This window comes from Haliotis asinina, chromosome 1 (genome assembly GCF_037392515.1).
Source record: "Haliotis asinina isolate JCU_RB_2024 chromosome 1, JCU_Hal_asi_v2, whole genome shotgun sequence".
Classification (NCBI taxonomy): domain Eukaryota; kingdom Metazoa; phylum Mollusca; class Gastropoda; order Lepetellida; family Haliotidae; genus Haliotis; species Haliotis asinina.
Genome location: NC_090280.1, coordinates 26994349 through 27014095, shown reverse-complemented (window position 1 = coordinate 27014095; position 19747 = coordinate 26994349). Strand labels below are relative to the sequence as shown.

The 19747-nt window shown below is 40.2% G+C and overlaps 1 long non-coding RNA gene across 1 annotated transcript; it reads right to left on the bottom strand.

Moving 5' to 3' along the window:
• Positions 1 to 669: 669 nt before the first annotated feature.
• On the bottom strand, positions 670 to 15411 carry LOC137289616 (uncharacterized). The gene is made up of 5 exons (XR_010957192.1): positions 15247 to 15411; positions 7719 to 7807; positions 2774 to 2918; positions 2028 to 2057; positions 670 to 775 (listed from the first exon to the last, which is right to left on the bottom strand). It is a non-coding gene; the product is annotated as an uncharacterized lncRNA (long non-coding RNA).
• Between the last annotated feature and the right edge of the window lie 4336 nt (positions 15412 to 19747).

The following is a 19747-nucleotide window of genomic DNA, read 5'->3' as shown; positions in this document are numbered from 1 at the left end:
ATGCTAGGGAGATGGCCACCCCTGGAAAACGATCGACTGAATGGGTCACGAGGTTACCCAAGGTGGTGTCGGCAATCAACCATGAAGTCACCCGTCTCACCGGTAAGAAACCGGCAGACGCTATCAAACTAAAATCAATAGTTGCAGAGTCGGCCGCTCCATTGCGTGGGAAGGAGAAACAGATACCAGATAGGGCCCTAGTGAGGTATCTATACCAGCCGGGGGAACACGAGGGTGATAGCCGTAAGCGGCCACCGATCCTATATGGTCAGTCAAAACTTACAACATAGATAAAGTGGATATAAAAGCCGACGAACCTAACTTGTACTACTTGAGGGATGGGCCGGGTAGGGGTTTTGTAAGAGAAGAATTATTGATCGTACCGTACGGCACAGTGTTACCTCCAACACACGTTAAGTAGTAGGGGTAATAGTAGCAAGAGCTAAAGGCCCAACCAAAGCCTTATTTAGTAAATAAGGCTTTGTAGAGACTTTTCTTGAAAGTGTTTTAAAACCCCCATTGTATATACTACTTCCTTACTTTCTCTACTAGGAAAAGATCAGGCATCATAACCCATCTTTTAACACTTTGCTTCTAACGTTGACATTTTGTCATTTACTTCCTGTATCATAAGTAGCTCTTCTGAAAAACACCCATGCGTACTGCTTGGAACATTTCATCTGTTGTCTTCTCTTGCAGAGGACTATTATTAGTATTGCTATGACGACCAGTGCACATGGAATTCCGATTGCGGCTGGTATACTGATCGAGCTTTCTGCAGAAAGAAAACAGTTTGAAATCATTCGAAAATGCAAAGTATCACACACGTATCACATTATAACATTTATTACAGTTAATACTAAAGAAAATACTTCTGCACTTGACGATACTTCCATTGCGGAAACCCCAGCTTAGGTCAAGTCCATTCATAACATCAAGTAATGGTGCAGGGTGATGAGGTATTTGTGTGGCAATGGGTGTATACTTTCTGGATGATAAACGGAATCTCCATCTCTCTCCATCTTTTGCTCACGACGAATATCTGTCATATTGCTGATGCAATTATTATTCATTAATCCATGTCGGTTATGTGAATTAGCAGCGCTATACGCTGGGCAACAATGTTTATAATGTTATAGATTGTACATGCAGTCAGTAAGGGGCAGTGATGTGTATTTAGATTTGCAACAGATTAAGTCTAATCTGGAAACTGTTAGAATATGCTATATACATTATATCTCGACACATGACCAGCATTTCTTATGATCAGCCTGGACCGTGATTGGATATTCTTCCCAGACTAAGTCTTGCTTTATTCACTACTCTTGTATTAAACTGCATTTGAATTTCTGCTTTCAAACTATTTCCTAACAGCCATAGTGGCACCTTTGCACTGTAATAGTTTTGTATTACTATTTCAAATATTCATGTTTTGTAGTTTCTTTGTTGTTTGTTTTGTTCGACACCTAGTTTAATTCCTGGCTATCCTTTTCGTTTTCAACTATTAAAATTCCCCGGAATATTCACGCAGATGCAGGTTTTAATGACTTTTCTTGATAAATGTCAAATGAGTAGTCTCAGTTTAATGCCAAAATTACGTTGAGTTCTCATCGGAAGCTCTCAACACTGAATCATCTATTGATAAAACATATTAACTGTAAAACGTCAGTGACAGACATTCACGATTATGGGTGTTTGTATTTTTACAATAGGAATGTAAAAACAGGACGATTCAGAAATAATGCAACATGTTCTGATTTGAAACCCCAAACCCACATATGTTAACTTGTAATTATGCCAGTTATAATAAGATGGCGCACATGCAACTAGTGCATGCTCAAGGCGTTGCTGTTTTTTCCCTCGATCATTGGATGTCAATCTCAACGTCACATCGTATTTTAAATCTCAACGCATTGGGGAGTTTACAACTCTTGCTGCCACTAAGCGCACCAAGTTTATTGTGGCTCTCTCGTGTTAATGAGATACCCAATCACAGCTGGGTTGAATATTACCCACTGCTTCATTACCTTTGTCAATAACTACTTCAGGATCTTCATCTGGAATGGAGAAAGGAAAGGTTATAGTATGAATTAGGAAAAATATCCAAAAAAAAGGAAATTTTATAATGGATGAGATGGGAAATATGAAGGTTCGAAAGGCATGAAACAATATTGCTGTACACAAAAAGGTGATTCATGAAATGTTACTCATAGAGTAACATACTTAACCGAGCAAAACCTATGTACTGGTAAGAAACACACTTGACGGGTTCACTTACCCGTCACAGTATGGTAATATTGTGGTGATTAACATCAACACGCACACAAACTGCATTTAGTACAAAATGCCACTGCAGGACATAAATCCCTAAGCATGTCACTTTCATCCCGAGGTTATTACATTGTTGCCGCAATGTTCAGTTTGAGTTGCTCGTCTTTGAGTATGTATCATGTCAAGGAATGGCCCGAATCTGTTCAGTAAGTCTTGTGCAGAAGTACAACATAGTCAGCAGTCGTAGATCTGTTTATACGATGCTTCGATCTGCTAAACATGCCGCCTTCGAGGATATAGATCTTCTCACACTGCTCATTTCCTGTGCAACCATCTTTGGATCAAATCAAAACATTCTCCATCTCTTTTTACATCCAAGGCCAAACTCAAGGCATAGTATTTGAATAGGTACTTGAGCATTTAGAGACAATGAAGTTCAATATCGTTGTTTGGCCAAAATATGAACACCAAAAGTGATTCCTTACGAATTCTGAGGACTCACCCGACGTGAAACTGAAGCATCGAGACCTTTGACAATCGGAATGGCGCACACAGTGAAACGACCCGTTCTTTGCTATGCCAGTCACGTTCAATTCCGATCGGTTCGTGGGTAATGTCTCGTTTCTGCCCACTCCATCATGGAAAACCTGGAAGGTTTCATAACAATAAAAAACATGTCAACATCTAGAGATGACAAAACTGTATGGATGGTCAAAATCTTTATATTCACAATAGCGACGTTTCGGTACAGTTCCTACTACCGTTTTCAAGCGCATCAGCATAAGACGAGATGTTACGATATAAGAACTGTTGCTACACCCTAACAGCGCTATTGTTAATATGAAGAAGCTTATCATCCATAAAGCTTTGTCATCTCTATCCCACCAACTTCTAGATACTTATGAACATGCTTACATCCATTCACAACCTACAAAACATGGAAAAAAAGATGTATTTTGGGTGAAAGGAAATATTCTCTCTGTACTCTCTTCACCCCGCAGTACGGCTAAATATTAACTTTTACCCCGCATAACTGTTACCTGTACTCTCTTCGCCCCGCAGTACGGATAAATGCTAACTTGTACCCCACATAACTGCAAACTGTACTCTCTTCACCCCGCAGCAGGGTCAAATACATATTAACTTTTATCCCACATAACTGCAAACTGTACTCTCTTCAACCCGCAGTACGGCTACATATTTACTTGTACCCAAAAGAAATGTTACCTGTACGCTCTTCACCCCGCAGTACGGCTACATATTAACCTTTACCCCACATAACTGCTAACTGTACTCTCTTCACCCCGCAGTACGGCTAAATATTTACTTTTACCCCGCATAATTCTTAACTGTGCTCTCATCAGCCCGCAGTACGATGAAATGTTAACTTTTACCCCACAGAACTGTTAACTATCAACCTTTGACCCCGCAGATTGGCTAAATATCAACGTTTACCACACCCCACAGTATGGCTACATATTAACTTGTATCCAATAGTATGTCTAAGTGGGTTTTCGTGTCCACACAAAGCGTGTGATATATTTGTGCTACTTGTTACATACTGGTTCCTGAAATAAAGCAAATTGTGTAGTTGCAAACTAGCTTATTTTGTTCATTACACAACATGTCACTCAACTGGACGATTCCAAGCAAGTTCCAGGCAAAATGCCACTTCACGCCTTGTGTTTTTCCGCTGCAAAGAGTGCGGTTTCAAATTGCTTATCTCTCCTGTTAGAATGAAGCAAAGCTATTGATTTCAGTGTTGAGGTCCTTTATGGTTGATTTAAGGTCACTAAATGTTCAATTTAAAAACCTCACGCTAACGAGGTCGGTGTTTAAATTACGTTAAGCTGTCTTAAATCAACAGAGTAGCTACACCTTCTAATTAAAGAAAATATTATTTAAAATATATATAATACAATAAATATTCCTATCAATCTTTTACATCACGATTTAAGCTTAGGTGTCACTCATTTGTAACAGTGCTGGTCATTTCTGATGTTCACTTCTTTAAATAAGGTCATTTTTTTGAGGAAACAAAGTGCCCATTTTCCATCCCATTTAAATAAAAGATAATTTCAGTAATGGTTTTGCTGAAAGGTACTAAACCAAATTATGATAGCTGTTTTGAAAGATTTCCTTTCAGACAAGCTATATTGGCAAAATATACTGTGTGGTGCTTAGCGGTTTATTATTAGTATAAATAGTATATAGACTCATGGGCAAAAGAAAGTGAATATGTTTTATTTTGAATGTCAAAGCTGTTCAAGTTAGTAAAATCCTTTTAAGCCGAAACAGTTCGCTCCCACACCGACTAACCTTGCGCCCAAACAAGGAAAATGCTTGTCGAGAACTGGTATAAAAAGACAGCGAATCGGTGGCTATACATCTCAGATAGCAGAAAACTATTGAAATTATGCCACGACTAACAGTGAAAGAAAGAGATAAGGCCATATGTATGAGGCAGATGGGTTCCAAGATTAGCCATACTGCAAGGGCTGAACTGTACGCATGGTACCATCATCACGGTATTCCAGCGTAAAAGACAGACTGGCAGCACCCAAGACAGGCTACGATCAGACAGACCTTGTGTGACTACCCCACATCTGTGTTCTCTTCATCTGCGCAACCTGGTCATCACGGCAACAGAAACGACGGTAACGACTCCAGGACATGTCATCAGTCGACGTATCGTACTACGACTTCTACGTGCAGCAGGTGGAATGGGATTGACCCAGGAACAGTGCGTGCCTTTTCGTAGGTTACAGTGGGCAAGGATTTACGTCGCGGGCGGGTAAGAACTACACAATTGGGCATCAACGTACACAATTGGTCGTGATACGTGGAAACATGAACGCTCTGAGGTACAGAGATGATATTCTTTAACCTGTGGCAAAACCATTTCTTAGCCAGCAAGACCAGGGAACATTTCTGCAGCACGACAACGCCAAGTGCCACAAAGCGCGAAGTCTCCAGAGCCTCTTGAACGCCGACAATATCCAAGTTCTTCCATGGCCAGCACGATCACGGACTTAAAGCACTAGTGGGATCACCTGACCTTAAGCGAACCGACAAGAACTTGCAGACGCTCTCATGAACGAGTGGAGTATGATTCGGGATATCGTCGGCTCACGACATCGATTATACGTCGAGTCTGGGCGTGTATTGCTGCTAAAGAAGGTCGAACTTAAGGGCGGTTACTACGGGTGTGTATGCCTGACCAGAGACTTGAAATGATTGAGACACTCCATGGTGGACTCTTGTTGTACCTGTGAACTGTGCTATTCATACCCCTCTCTCCATTACATGATACGTGGCCTTCATCTGTGATGGGTTTCTCTCATAGACACAATGTTGGTGCATTGTCCCAAATGCCGGCTTCATTAAATGTACTATAACTTATAAACGTTGTATGTTTTGATTTGATTTTATATAGGGTGTTCACTTTCTTTTGCCCACTAGTTTAATATACTGAACCAAAAAAGTTTAGCACCCTGGTGTAAATGAGTCTTTAAAATTCTGCTCCAATGAAATTCAAAAGTTGACACTGTCAAATCTCTTGGCATTGATGCAGGACGAAAAATCGAAATGCACGTGCATTTCTTTCAGATGTTGATGGTAATCATGGGAAACGCATTTTTCCTGTGTCACACAGAACAAAACCATTCAGTGGTCAAAGCTTTAATGCACACACATTAAGACATTCACCAGAACGTCAAAAACGTTGAATTTTTTCAAGCATTCAGCATGGGCCGGAGAAGAGGCATGCCTGAAAATCAGCGACACGAAGCCACTGGGAGACTGCAGGCTGGTCAAACCTTTTCAGGAAGAACCGCGTCATTCCACTGTGCACAGGACCACGATTTCACGTCTCCAGGCACGTATGCACGAAACTGGTCAAGGCCGAGATCGTCCACGCTCAGGTAGGCCCCCTAAAACAACGGCCAGGGATGATCGATATGTAGTGACGTCATCTCGACGTCACAGGTTTACCAGTGCACCACAGTTAGTCCGCGAATTGCAACATGCTACAGGCGCTATTGTTCGCCCTCAAACTGTCATGAATCGCCTACACGCCGCCAGACTGCATGCCCGACACCCAGTGTTTGGGGTACCTTTGACTCAACGTCACAGAAGGGCACGTTTACAATGGGTACGTATTCATCAACGATCCCGTGACCTTGAACTTGCACGCGTATGGGAATGGGGTAACATTAATGTTGGTGAGTTCAGAGCTGTTGTTGACAGCATGAAACGTGGATGCACATCTGTGATTCAGGCCAATGGAGGTCACACACGATACTGACATTTGTGCCCTCAGACCCCCTTGTCGAGTTTGGGAGTGTGGAGACGTTGTTGGGAACACCGAACACGGCTTTTGGTGATTTTCTAGCCGATAACTGAAATGCGACAACAGTATGATTTGCAAATACAAATTAATTTTGGTATAATATGATTTGTGTCATTTTGTATGCGAGCGTGCTGAACGTTTTTGGTTGAGTATATATCTAAGTGTCAACCATATCACAATATGTGTAAACCTTCACAACACAGTGTAGCTAAGTCAATATTCACTCCGTAACATAGAGCAGTTAACTATCATCCCACAGTATGGTTAACTGTTAACCTTCATTCCACACTAAGGCTGGCAACCTTCTCCCAACAGTAAGAGCTTACTGTCAACCTTCACTCCACGGCAGGGCTAACTATCACCCTTCACTCCACAGCAGGGCTAACTATCAACGTTCACTCCACAGCACGGCTAACTATCAACCTTCACTCCACGGCAGGGCTAACTATCAACCTTCACTCCACAGCAGGGCTAACTATCAACCTTCACTTCACAGCAGGGCTAACAGTCAACCTTCACTTCACAGCAGGGCGAACAGTCAACCTTCACTCCACGGCAGGGCTAACTATCAACCTTCACTTCACAGCAGGGCGAACAGTCAACCTTCACTCCACGGCAAGGCTAACTAACCTTCGCTCCACAGCAGGGCTAACTGTCAACTTTCACTCCAAAGTACGGGGACTTTCACCCTTCACCCCACAGTAGGACTAACTGTCAACCTTCAGCCCAAAGTACTGGTGACTGCCAACTTTTAAGGAGCAGTACGGCTAACCTTGTACCTTCACCCCATATGTTACAGTTACTGTTTCGCCCTTATCCATTAGTTCAGATGCCTGTCCACCCTACATTCCGGACAGTTCGTTGACTACGATTGGTTGTTTCTGGACAAGAGTTTGACAACACCGAAAGTTTGACGAAGTGCGCTGTCAAACTTTAGTTCGCCGTGTGAATGTCGCTCTACAAGCCCTATGGTGTTTTGAAATGACAACATCGAATCAACAGATATCAATGCCATGACAATATTTCCAAGGCACTGTTGAAACAAAAGCCACTGACAAAGGTCCACTGTTGAAAGTGTGCAATACGTGATACTTACCCAACTATACACATCGCTGCTGTTTTGATTCCCACATGTACAAATGTTGTTCTGGTCACACGTTATATTGAAGTTTCCAGTGGTAATATCTGCAATAAACAATTTCACATAGCTTTTTCTTCATTTGAAAATATAACCATACCTGTGTTAGATCAAAGAAATTGTTCAATCTATCAAACGTGGTGAATCTGTTTAACGCATGTTGTTTTAGCAGGACAACTCTTAGTGCAATCCCGCTCATCAATTGTAAACAGTCCTACCGTTTACGCCATAGCACTGTCGCTTAGTTAAATTCTAGTAAAATATGTATCACACTTGAAATTTGGGCTCGTTTAACATCGTATGGCTTTGTTTCCTTTAAATCACATGCTGAAAAGTATTTATCATACAGCTGACCATTCTCGATATGTACAGGGTATACGTTCCGATTAATCCTCACTTTACCCTGAATGCATCATTCGGCCCGATAATGTTATTATCTCCCTTGGCTAGCTTTAATCTACTCAGATGTCCAAGCTGGGAAGTTGAACGTACCATCCACAACTCACTTTCGCTTTTCAGATTATCTTACCGATTAATCTTTGCAACATTATTCTAGCAGAGGAACTCTGAAAGAGGTAGGAGGTGATGCATATATTTTTTAAAAGTTTCGAACTTCACAGTTTGTCTGTATGATTTTCTCAAAATCTGAGTCACACAGCGAACAAACATTCGCACCTGCGACTGCGACTGAAGGGGCAGTGTGAACGTTCATTGTGACTTTGTGAAGTTCGGGTTAAAGAGGTTGTGGTTTTTAGATCGCTACACTTGAACTGCAGTCATGAAGACCAGATTTAATTAGATGCATGCCTTGGCTTGGAAAGTTTGAGCTTTATTTAGTGGACTTAATAGGGTTTGCAGTGTTAACAGTGTGCTGATGTCCTGTGAGTTTTGAAGGACCATTTAGTGTTGGCTGTCGTGTATTCAGTGTAGTGAGATATCTTCAAGTGTTATTGTAGCTAGTTGGTACTTGTTTTCTTTATTTTGGGCAAGTGCGAGTTTAATTTAGTGTGTCTTGTCCATAGTTTAGTCGTTGTCATGACTATGTGTTTGGTTGTTTGGGGGATTTATGTTGTTGGTTGTAACTGTTGGAGAAGGACTTATTTTGGGGTAATAATTGGGAGATAAACATACTGTGTTGGGAAATCAGAAGTATATAACGAAATGAACTGGCAAGCGGTAGACATGACAGACTTCGTGTTTTGATATCTCGCCGACAACAAAGGTAAAAGCAGTGATCACTGTTAATAAGCTGTAAACATCCGACATCTTGCCGATGTCAGCTTTGGTGTTCGGATATGCGAGGCGAATTTGTACACATTTTGATGTTTCGTTAGCAAAATTGACCATTCGGATATACGAGGTAATTGTCACTTTTTTTGTGAAGAATGTTCGGAAACCGAGGTATTCGGATATCTGAAGTTCGGATATACGAGGCCTGACTGTAGCTCTAAATTTGATTTAAAACCGAACGCGTAGTTTGTCTGGTAATGTAGCTAAATATTCGTTGATGTTACTTTGAATCATTTGTCGAGGACTGTTCCGAATGCCTATGTTCTCGATGTCCAATGTTAGAAAAGCTTCCATTTTATCTTGAAGGAATCATTAGAAAAGCCACATCCAAAATTTCACTTTAACAGGAAATTGTTTCAAATCGTATTTTAATGCACTTTGATATGTACGTTTGATTCTAACGGAAATCAATCTTTCTCAAACACACATAATTTTTCATAGATTTGGTCTAGAAGTTTGCGATGCATTTTCTTCATGTTGAAAGATAATTTGTAGAGTAATGTAACATAAAACAGCTGCATTTGTATCATTTTCTAGGTGAGACCTACTATTTTGGGGACGTCGCTTGGATAAGTGGTTTGCTTGATGTCCCGACATGTATTGGTAATTACTGAACATACAACAAATACATTAGAATGCCAATTCTCTGATGATAATAGCAACAGCGATCTTACTACATAAATAACCAGAAAAAACACACAAAAATGTCTGGACATTACCAGAGGACAAGCTCTAAATACCCCACCGGTATACACCGGAGGAACTGCTGCATACACCTTTACCAAACAGTTCTCAGTAACTAAACTGTTATCCTAATTGCGCAGATCGATACTCATGCTGTTGGTCACTAGATTGTTTGGTACAAACTTCATTATTTACAAACACTTGCAGCATTGCTGGCGGAGTAAAACTACACTCACTCCCTATTATGACTGTAAAATGAAAAAGGTTGAAAAATAGCCACCATCAGATTCAGTAAATGGCTTTGCGAATATGCACGGGTGCCTGTTTAACTACGCCAGCTCCCCAGGGTGACTATTTAGACATATCTCTGAGTCTTCATCGTGAACGTAAGTCTCTATTGTAAATGATAGTGTCGAGTATGCGATTTGCAACTGGTCACATAGCAAGGTTCTTGTGGTACATGTATTCAGTATACTGGTCCTTGACTGCTTCTGAAATCGGGTCTTTGTATTGATCTGAATTTGATAAAAGAATTTGTACAAATGCAACTGAGCCGTGTTTTGGGATTTTATAATCAAACACTATGCCCACTTCATTCATTCACATTTACTGATGTCCGAAAAGATCTGGCCTTGGTTCGATGTGCCGGGGTAAATTGGATTCCAGATTTTTGCATTTCAGATGCGTGCAATGACCATCTCTCGCAGCTATTTTTCAAACCCTAAGGTGGGTACTCAGCTTGTTCTTATGTAAAATTAAATTGGACAATTCGTCGACGTAAGAAATGAGAAGAAGTGTTAATCACTAGACTTCGGGTAAGACACTGTAGTTCAAAAGCTTACCGCAATGTCAGCGGTGCCGAGGTCTCTCCAGTATGTACGACAATATTCCCGAGACAGCGGTACATTGAACGCCCTGGCCACAATAATATCACAAATTTAAGAAGTGCAGTACTTGAGAAAGAAAGACCATTTCCTCTAAGTACGCTTTTGGGCCCAAATATTTTTATGGTTCAATTCAATAGGGGTATGTTAGACTTCGTATTCGCATCGAGAAACATATTATCGAATTTGATAAACACATTTATCTGCATTGACTTTAAACCGTTTTAACTGTTTATCTTTTCTGTTCTGCCTTTTTATTGAACAAGCTCTTACTTTTCAGAAGTGAAATAGAAATTTAAGATACAAACTGTATTATGAAGCAGATTGGATAATCATCTCATTAGGACTCCATGCACAAAAGGCTGGAGACCGATTGAAAATGTTTGAGTTATTATGTTTTACAGATTAAAGAAAGTATGCAGCAGAGGGGTCCGCATACTTAAGATGTTTTTCTGCCAAGAAAAGGCATCCACTGACAGATGTTGGACAATCTCTGCTAATTCATTAAACAGTCGCAAAATATAATTATCATGTGTTACAGATATAAGATAGTGTGCTGCAGAGGGGTTCGGGTGAATCTGGCACAGTCAGGCCAGTAAGGCTCATGCTCAGCTCAGGACCCTCGCCCCCTCTACACACAGCCCAGAGAGCGAATGGGACTTTTCCCATGAAGCACTGCCTTGTCGAACCCACTAAGAACTTAGATAGAATATGAAGGTTCCCTAACACTGCAGCTTTCTGAAGGACAAAGGAGGGATTATTCGAAAGTATTTTTTTTTAAAACAAACAAACTAATAACCTCCAAAATTGTTTGTCCAAATGGCCAATGACCTCCAAATTTCTGGTACAGATCCGGAACCAAATCCTCACAATATCAAGTCTAGAACTCTAGCTACAGGGAACCATTTGGCAGCCACATTGTATTGAAGTTTTGGGCCGTGGTTTTCACCATTTTATGGGTGTTTTCTCTCTAAATATACTGAGCCGAAACGCATAAGCTCCAGAGCTTCCAGAACGTCCATAGTTTTGTGTCCAGTAACTAGAGGCTACCTTACAGTTGGTTGTGTTTGATAGCTGAGGTCATGTAGGTTTTAGAACACAAATTGTTTAACTATAGACCTTAGAACACGGGAGCTACAGCATGTTAAAGAGATAATTATTTCCTTTCCCGAGCTATTTGGGAGGTACATGACCTCAGCTGTCTTTAAGAGATACGCTCTCGTGTCAGACACGTGTTGTTGGGTGTGTTTGGAGATCTGTTCACGATTCCAGGCCCTCAAATCCACTCATATTTTGAATGTTCATGTAGACTGTGCTTGTCAGTTATTTAATGCGATTGCATACCCGTAGTTAGTAAGACTAAGAACAGAACCGGAAAACACGATTCCTGGAAAACAAAGTATCATATTGCTTACAGTAGTTCATATCATGGTTTGTACCAACACAACTTGGTTCACATACGACTACTACGGTTTGTTTTTCTCACAATTTGAACAACAGGTTCTTGTCCATTGTGATACCAGGTCTTTATTGGTATCAAATTACTAGTATATTCTTTGATCATTTATATCCACTTTTATGTTTTGACATCAACTGAATCCAAATCAGATCACTTAACTATTCACACATCTCTCCACTGGTCTCCTTTTGCATTTCATTTTAACTTCAACATCACCTGGAGAAATTCTCAGAGGATACCCCAGCACTTGAGAACTGATTCGCGTAAAGACCATGGAGTCAACATCGGCGCTCACAAAATATTCTGCATTACCGCCCTTTAAACCCAAACATCATGCCCTACACTGCTTAACCGTTTAAATACACTGTGAAAAATGTAACACTTCCAAGTGTCTGTTCGAGTTAGCAATGTTAATTTCAGTCCTCATCATGTTTAATGTATATGCAGATATTTGTGGTGGTAATTTGCAGATTTTACCTGCGCTTTGCCAATATTCCCTTTCTCTCGCCAGAGAAAACGCCCCGCTAAGTCTCAACTATACCGTGGATCCATCTACGGCTGAGTCCGATGAATTTATTACCAGTAGCATAAAATTGTAACAAAGATGCAATTTTTCAAGCATTTTACTTTGTTCTAAAGTGCATTTATCCCACACACAGTCTTCATAACAGATTTCGAATTCTTCACAAAGATGTTGAAGTCTTGAAGATATTATATTAATCACATCTTACAAGTAATTTACAGACCACCTTATTAAAGTTCGAAGCTATTTGAGCCTAACCTCCTTGCTAAAACAGCAGCAGTATTATTTTAGATAAGGTAACCAATCTGCGGTAGAGTAACCATTCAAAACATAGATGAATAGAATTACCTATTTTAAGACCCCAGACAAAGAGCTTGTACAGTGCAGTCAGTTATATTTCCTTTCTTGTGAACAGATATTACCGAGGTTATAACCAGCTTTGAACCCTAAATGTAAGTTGGAAAGAATTCCATACAGAGGGAATTATTAAGAACAGGCAAGTGAGAGTGACGCTTTTATTCACAGACCGCCACATAGCTGGTCGGCAGATCTTTCAGGGACGTTGGTTGAGATCCTGATTTTGTTCTGTAAAACACCATGTAATAGCAAAACAATGGAATTCAGCATACACAGTGTGAAGTGTATCCCTTAAACGTCATACATTTAAGTGCAAGATATACAAGTCTTCGTATAGAGGTCCTTTATACCAGTGCAACAAATAAAGAAAATGAATGGTAGAGAATTGTGTATGTCATTCAGACGAGTAGTATAAACAAAAGTGGTTTCGGACCGCATAGGTACATCAAGCCTATGAGCCTCCACACAGCCACCTCAGCTCACACAGCCATAAAAAGTACAGGTTTACGCAAATTCTAGTTCGGAAAACAAAGAGTATCTCTACAAATTCTGCTGGTGGAAGTGCGCTTCAATGAGACATATTGTAGGTGTATCGATATATTAAAAACGCCCGAAACAAAGTCTACATGTGAAGCCTATGCCTAGATCGGGTCGTTTGTCCCTTCGGAAAACGAAGAGGAAATACCCCATAAAAAGTGCAAGACAGATATATGAGAATCTGTAAAGTAGTAAAGCCACTGAGGCACAAAGACAACTTCCGACATGAACAAAGTCATCGAGACCCTGTTGGTGAAGTGTCGCCTGGCCACACCTTCTGCGAGTGCTACCAGATACCTCGCCAATTTCTCGAACTCAATTTGCAGGGCGTTTGCTAGTTTGTAGAAGACAGCAAAATAGTCGGGTTCGTCTACATCTATCCGCCCAACTAAATTCGACATGCAGCGGGCAAACTCTGAATCGTTCTCCCTGACAACTGCTGTCCTGCAGCCAAGGACAGACACAACTGCTGCACGGAGTGCCTCGTCGTCGTTTTCGAAACAGACAACTCGACTTACAAGTGCGGAGCCATTGACCCTAACTTGTAAACAGGTCCTTTACGTCTGACATTACCGTCACTAATATCAGTACTGTGTTTACCGTTACCTCTAACTTCCTACACGTTTTGTAAACAGGTCCTTTTAGCCTAACACAACTATCACTTATATCAGTAGTGTGTTTACACTTACTTCCAACTTCCTACACGTTTTGCAAACAGGTTCTTTAGGTGTGGCATTACCGTCACTTATATCAGTACTGTGTTTACCGTTACCCCTCACTTCCTAGACGTTTTGTAAACAGGTCCTTTAGCCTGACACAACTATCACTTATACATGTAATGTATTGACACTTTCGTTTCGCAAGCAGGCTCCTTTGGCTTGACGTTACCGTCACATCTATCACTACAGTCAGCTCTAACTTCAGACATAATTTGCAGACAGGTTCTTTTGGTGTCATATAACCGTCACTTATATCAGTACTGTGTTTTCACCTACCGCTAACTTCATACACGTTTTTTCAAACAGGTAGTTTTGGCCTGACATAGCATTCACTCATAATAATACAGTCACTGGAGTTTGAAGTCTTGTAAAATTATTGTCCTGCTGTTGATGTGCGTAAGTCCGAAAGAAAAATTATGCTCACCATCTTTTTACACGTAGTAGTATTTGTGTTATCTTAAATCATGGCTAAATTAGCCTACAATCGCTCGCCCCTGAAGAGAAGGTATACAATGTAAATCCAACTAGGGCTCATGCAGGTTGCAAAGGTCCTCGTAGTCCCAAGTATGGCGGCTTACCTCAATTTGCTGGCGATCTATAGCATAGATCTATATAATTTTAAGGTGCATGCTAGTTTTAAATGTCTTACTGTGATAAAGTAGTCGTTTTACTGTCCTTTGGTGAAAGATTTTATAAAATAAAATTATGAAGCATTAGCTGTTTTAATCACGATGTTGCTGAAATATTGTCAAACTCACTCCCTCTTATCATTACAACGTTTACATTTACCTCTAACTTCCTACATATTTGGCCTACAGGTCCTTCTGGTCTGGCATACAGTCACTTCTATCATTACAACGTTTACACTTACCCAACTTCTAACACCTTAAAGGGACACGTGCTTTGGACATGACAAAGCCGTCACTTCTGTCACTGGAACGTTACACTTACATCTAACTTCCCTAGTGTTTTGCAAACAGGTTCTTTCGGCGTGACGTAACAATCACTTCTGTCATCACAACATTATACTTACTTCTCAGACGCCCAACGAGTTCACGTTCGTCCCCATTCTTGTAGGTCAAAATGATTTTGTATTTCCCATAGTCGTCTTCTTCTACCTTGTCTATTTGAAATGCAACGTTGTTGGCTTCCAATACACTGAAGCGGGATTCCAGTCTCTCGCTTTTGATCTTCACCTGTAACATGGTGTACACTTTGAATACATGCCCAACATGGAACATACAGACAGCAGTGGTTTCCTTTGCGGAACAACAACATTCAGCATTTGCAGACCGATTAATGAAATAAATACAGAAGTATTTTATTTGTTGGCACACAAAAAGACGCGAAATGGCTGACCATCTTAGTCATTTCATGAAATGACTGAAATTTTCTTTCATTTTGCGAAATGAATGATTTCACAATCTGGCTGTAACATATACATTGCTGTGACTTTAAAACTTTTACTCCAAAAAAGAAAAAAACGGGTTTTTTTTTCGGAAAACAATGTAAACTACGAGTCGCTGAAGGTGTCCAAAACCTATGGCAGCGCTTCAAATAAATGAAGACTAATAAATGCCAGTAAAGAATACAAACGCTACCTTATAAAATTTTCAAGATTACACTCCAAAAGCCATTAAGATAAATTTACTGAACTAGAAAAGTCGGATCCTCGTTCATTTTGGATACTATTAAAAGGTGAAAAAGCTGACACGACAAAACTTCCGGACAAACAATCACTTTTTCATATTTTTACAAATGTTAAACGAAGACCCAGGAAATGTTGCTTATGACATTAACTCTATTAACGACTTCGATATTAATGACAGTACACTGTTAAATGCCACCATAACAAGGGAAGAAATCATTGCCTCAGTTACAAAACTGAAAAATAATACAGCTGCCGGCCTTGATGATGTCATAAACGAGTATATTTGGTTTTAGATACAGGGAGCTTTTCAGAAAGCTGGTTAAATGGAGTAATAATGTCTGTCCAAAAACAAAAAGGTGACCCAACCAAACCGGAAAATTATAGGCCTATTACCCGTTTGAGCCGCCTCGGTAAATTATTTACATCTATTTTAAATAATCGTCTTACAAAATGTCTAAACTCTAATACAATATTATCTGAAGCACAAAAGCACAAAAAATTGATATCAAACAACATAACCGGAAAATGCTTCAAATGTATACCAAGATACCAAACCCTGTGTATCATGTCATGGAATGAAGACCAGTGTCTTTCCATATACGTCTGGCGTCCGTCAGGGTGAAAACTTATCACCAATACTATTTACAGTATTCCGAAATGATCTCGAAAATAGTCTAAAAACTGATAACCGTAAAGGAATCAAGTTACACCCCGATGAGATCCGATTAGAAACTATCATACATCTATTTGTTCTGTTGTATGCCGACGACACCGTTCTACTAGCGTCAGACCAAAATGATTTACAACATATGTTAAATTGCTTCGACAAATATTGTAACACATGGAGACTTGATTTAAATATATCAAAAACAAACATACTTATATTTGGTGGATCCAAAAAAGATTATAAATCCTGTTTCAAAATTGGAAACCACATCATAGAGAACGTGCTGTCTTATAAATACCTAAGAAAAAAATAATACTCGTACGTTCACCTTAATTAAAACGAATTTGGCGGAGAAGGCCACCAAAGCTATGTATTTTGGTTTAAGCAAAGGCAGATTACCTAAGTTGTCTAGTGATTGTCAGCTACGATTATTCGGTTGTTTAGTTGCCCCTGTTCTCCTTTATGAATTGTGGGGCTTTGGTAATAAATTGTGGGTAGAAAATATTCATTTAAAATTTCTAAAGGAACTTCTCTCATTAAAGAAGAGCACCCCCTCATTCATGGTTTATGGAGAACTGGGGAGATATCCGATGGAAATTGAAATTAAATCACGAATGCTTCTCTTTTGGGGAACTCTCGTTTCATGAAAGGCCTATAAATTTTCTCTTCTAGTTTATAAATTACTATATAATGATCCAACCCGTAATACATCTAGCTAAAAATGGATTGCCTGCATTAAGGTGTTTCCTTGACCAAATTGGAATGAGCTGTATTTGGGCTACACAGGCACGTCCAAACAAAAATCATCTTAAAGCACTTGTAGTAAACAGACTGAAAGACATCAATATACACACCTGGATTTCAAACACAGAAAAGTCTTGAAGAGGCACTATGTATAATATCCTTCAAAATTGTGAATTCAAATATGAGGCCTATCTTAATTTATTACATCATAATAATCGGAGGGCGTTATTTAACTTCCGAACTTCAAACCACTATCTTCCAGTTGAAACCGGACGATAGATTAAACCCCCCAGGAATGAAAGATTATGTATTGGGCATAGTGGGATACACCAAAAGTATCGTCAAAAGTATCGTCGTCAGATGCCAGATCATTTGTACCTGCTGCAATAAAACTGTGGAATTACCTTAGTTCTGAAACGCAAAAAACTGATACTTTAACCCAATTCAAAACACAAATAACAAAACTATTACGTTTGACCTAAACTGTGGACAGGATTATGCCAAATTATCCATTCTCGCTTCATCGACAGACTCTCGTGCCTATGTGGTCATCCAGTCGATAGTGGATTGAATTATTTCTTCACATGCAATAAATGCATGGAATTAAGACAAAATTCGCATTTCTATTTAAAGGGGTTTAATATCAATACTGAGCTTGGGGGATGTGCATCCCTCTCAAGCAATGATCTACACAAATTATTAAATCGCTTCAAAAGAAAACTATGTACATGTTTATGCCATGCATATGAACCAAGAGGATAAAATAAGATATATATTTTTGTGTCTTTTGTATCTTTTCTCCATGTACTGTATAGCTATAACTATGTGTTGTGAATTTATACAGTGTGCTATTGTAGACACGTGTTAATATATGTAAACGTTTTGTGTTGTATACGGGCTTGTGACCCATAAGCGATAAAGTACTTGACTTCAAACTGAAATATTTAATCTTTGATTACCTTAATTGTTTGCTGTTTGTTAGCAATAGAAATGAGCCCGACTTATTCATTTATTGTATTTACAAGAAACAACTCAGTTCAGTTGGTGTCAGCCCGAGAAGGCAAAATCTGACTCTCAGGGTCCGTAGTGTCCAGCATCACATATGTGTCAGGTCCAACGACGCCAAGTACGGAGTACCACATGTTCTCTCTGTTCGAGGGAACTCTGCAAGGCTGGATCAGACGGGTGAGGTCGTCCAGATCAGAGCGACAGTGAGGACGCCTGCCTGCCATTGTTGGTGTGGCAATCCGGCGAAGCAAGCTGAAGTAATCACTTCTGTGTTTTTGGTCGTACTTGCTTAGAACCCACGCATAGTGGGGAGAGGAGCAGCTGTGTAACTGTACGATCACACAAAGTTCAGGGTCGTCATTAAGTCTCAGCGAGTTGGTTTCAAATGTGTGCACTGCTTCCTTAGCGCGGTGTTTCCAGGAATGTGTAGAAACTCCCAGTATGTGATGTGCAGACTTCAGGAGCTTAGAGATACTGTAATGTCCACAGGGGCCTTTGACTTCAAGGATGAAGCCACGCTGGTCTGTGTTCAGGAGGCAGGTGAAGAATCGAAAGAGGACAACGGTTTTAGCTGTGCAATGTCTTGTACAATTAACAATTCAGCCAAAGAGGTTTATCTTTCTCAGATGTATTGTTGAAATAAGAGGAAGCATTCCAATGCACACGGAATCTATGAGTTCTCCCCAGCTGAAGTTCAAGAATTTTACAACAGGTACACAGTTTTTCAGTGCCACAAACAGCTCTGGGCATGACCAATGCGTTATATGCACTTTAAAGCCTGTGAGAGGATGAAAACCATCTTCATAAAGACCAGCATTAATCAGACTGAAGTAAGAGCTCTTAAGTTTTCTGCACATATCAGCGACTTGCTGGGCACTGCATAAGTTTGTAGTGGTTAGCCCAAGGTGCACATATTCTGTCATTTCTGATACCTTCATGTCACAAAGAAGCCAGGATCGGGATGATGGCATCATTTGTGGCAGAGTCTCATTGAACACCATCACCATGCTTTTCATAACGCTGTTGTGAAATCGCCCTTTGCAGCTGTACTCATGACAGTTGGACATGAGTCCGTCGAGAACATGTTTAGTCACTGGTAGTAGAGAAAAGTCATCAGCTTGTGTAGGCGTACTATATGTGCAGGTAGTGGACTTTGCTCATCGATGTAGATCTGGTACAGCCATCGAGACAGTACACCGCCTTGTCTCGTTCCTTGTAATATTGGGAACCATTTTCTAAGGTAACCTTTATTGAGGACAAAACTGTCAGTGTACATGGCCAATATAGTGAGGGGAATCTGGACCATACGCCAAAGCTTGTGAAATATTAGACTGAACCATACACAATCAAACGTTTTTCCGCATCCAGGAAGCAGGTGAATAGTTCATTGTTGTGCATACGCAATGCACTCCCGAATAAGGACGGACGTTATTGTGGAATTGATGCTTTTTCTGAATGTTGCAA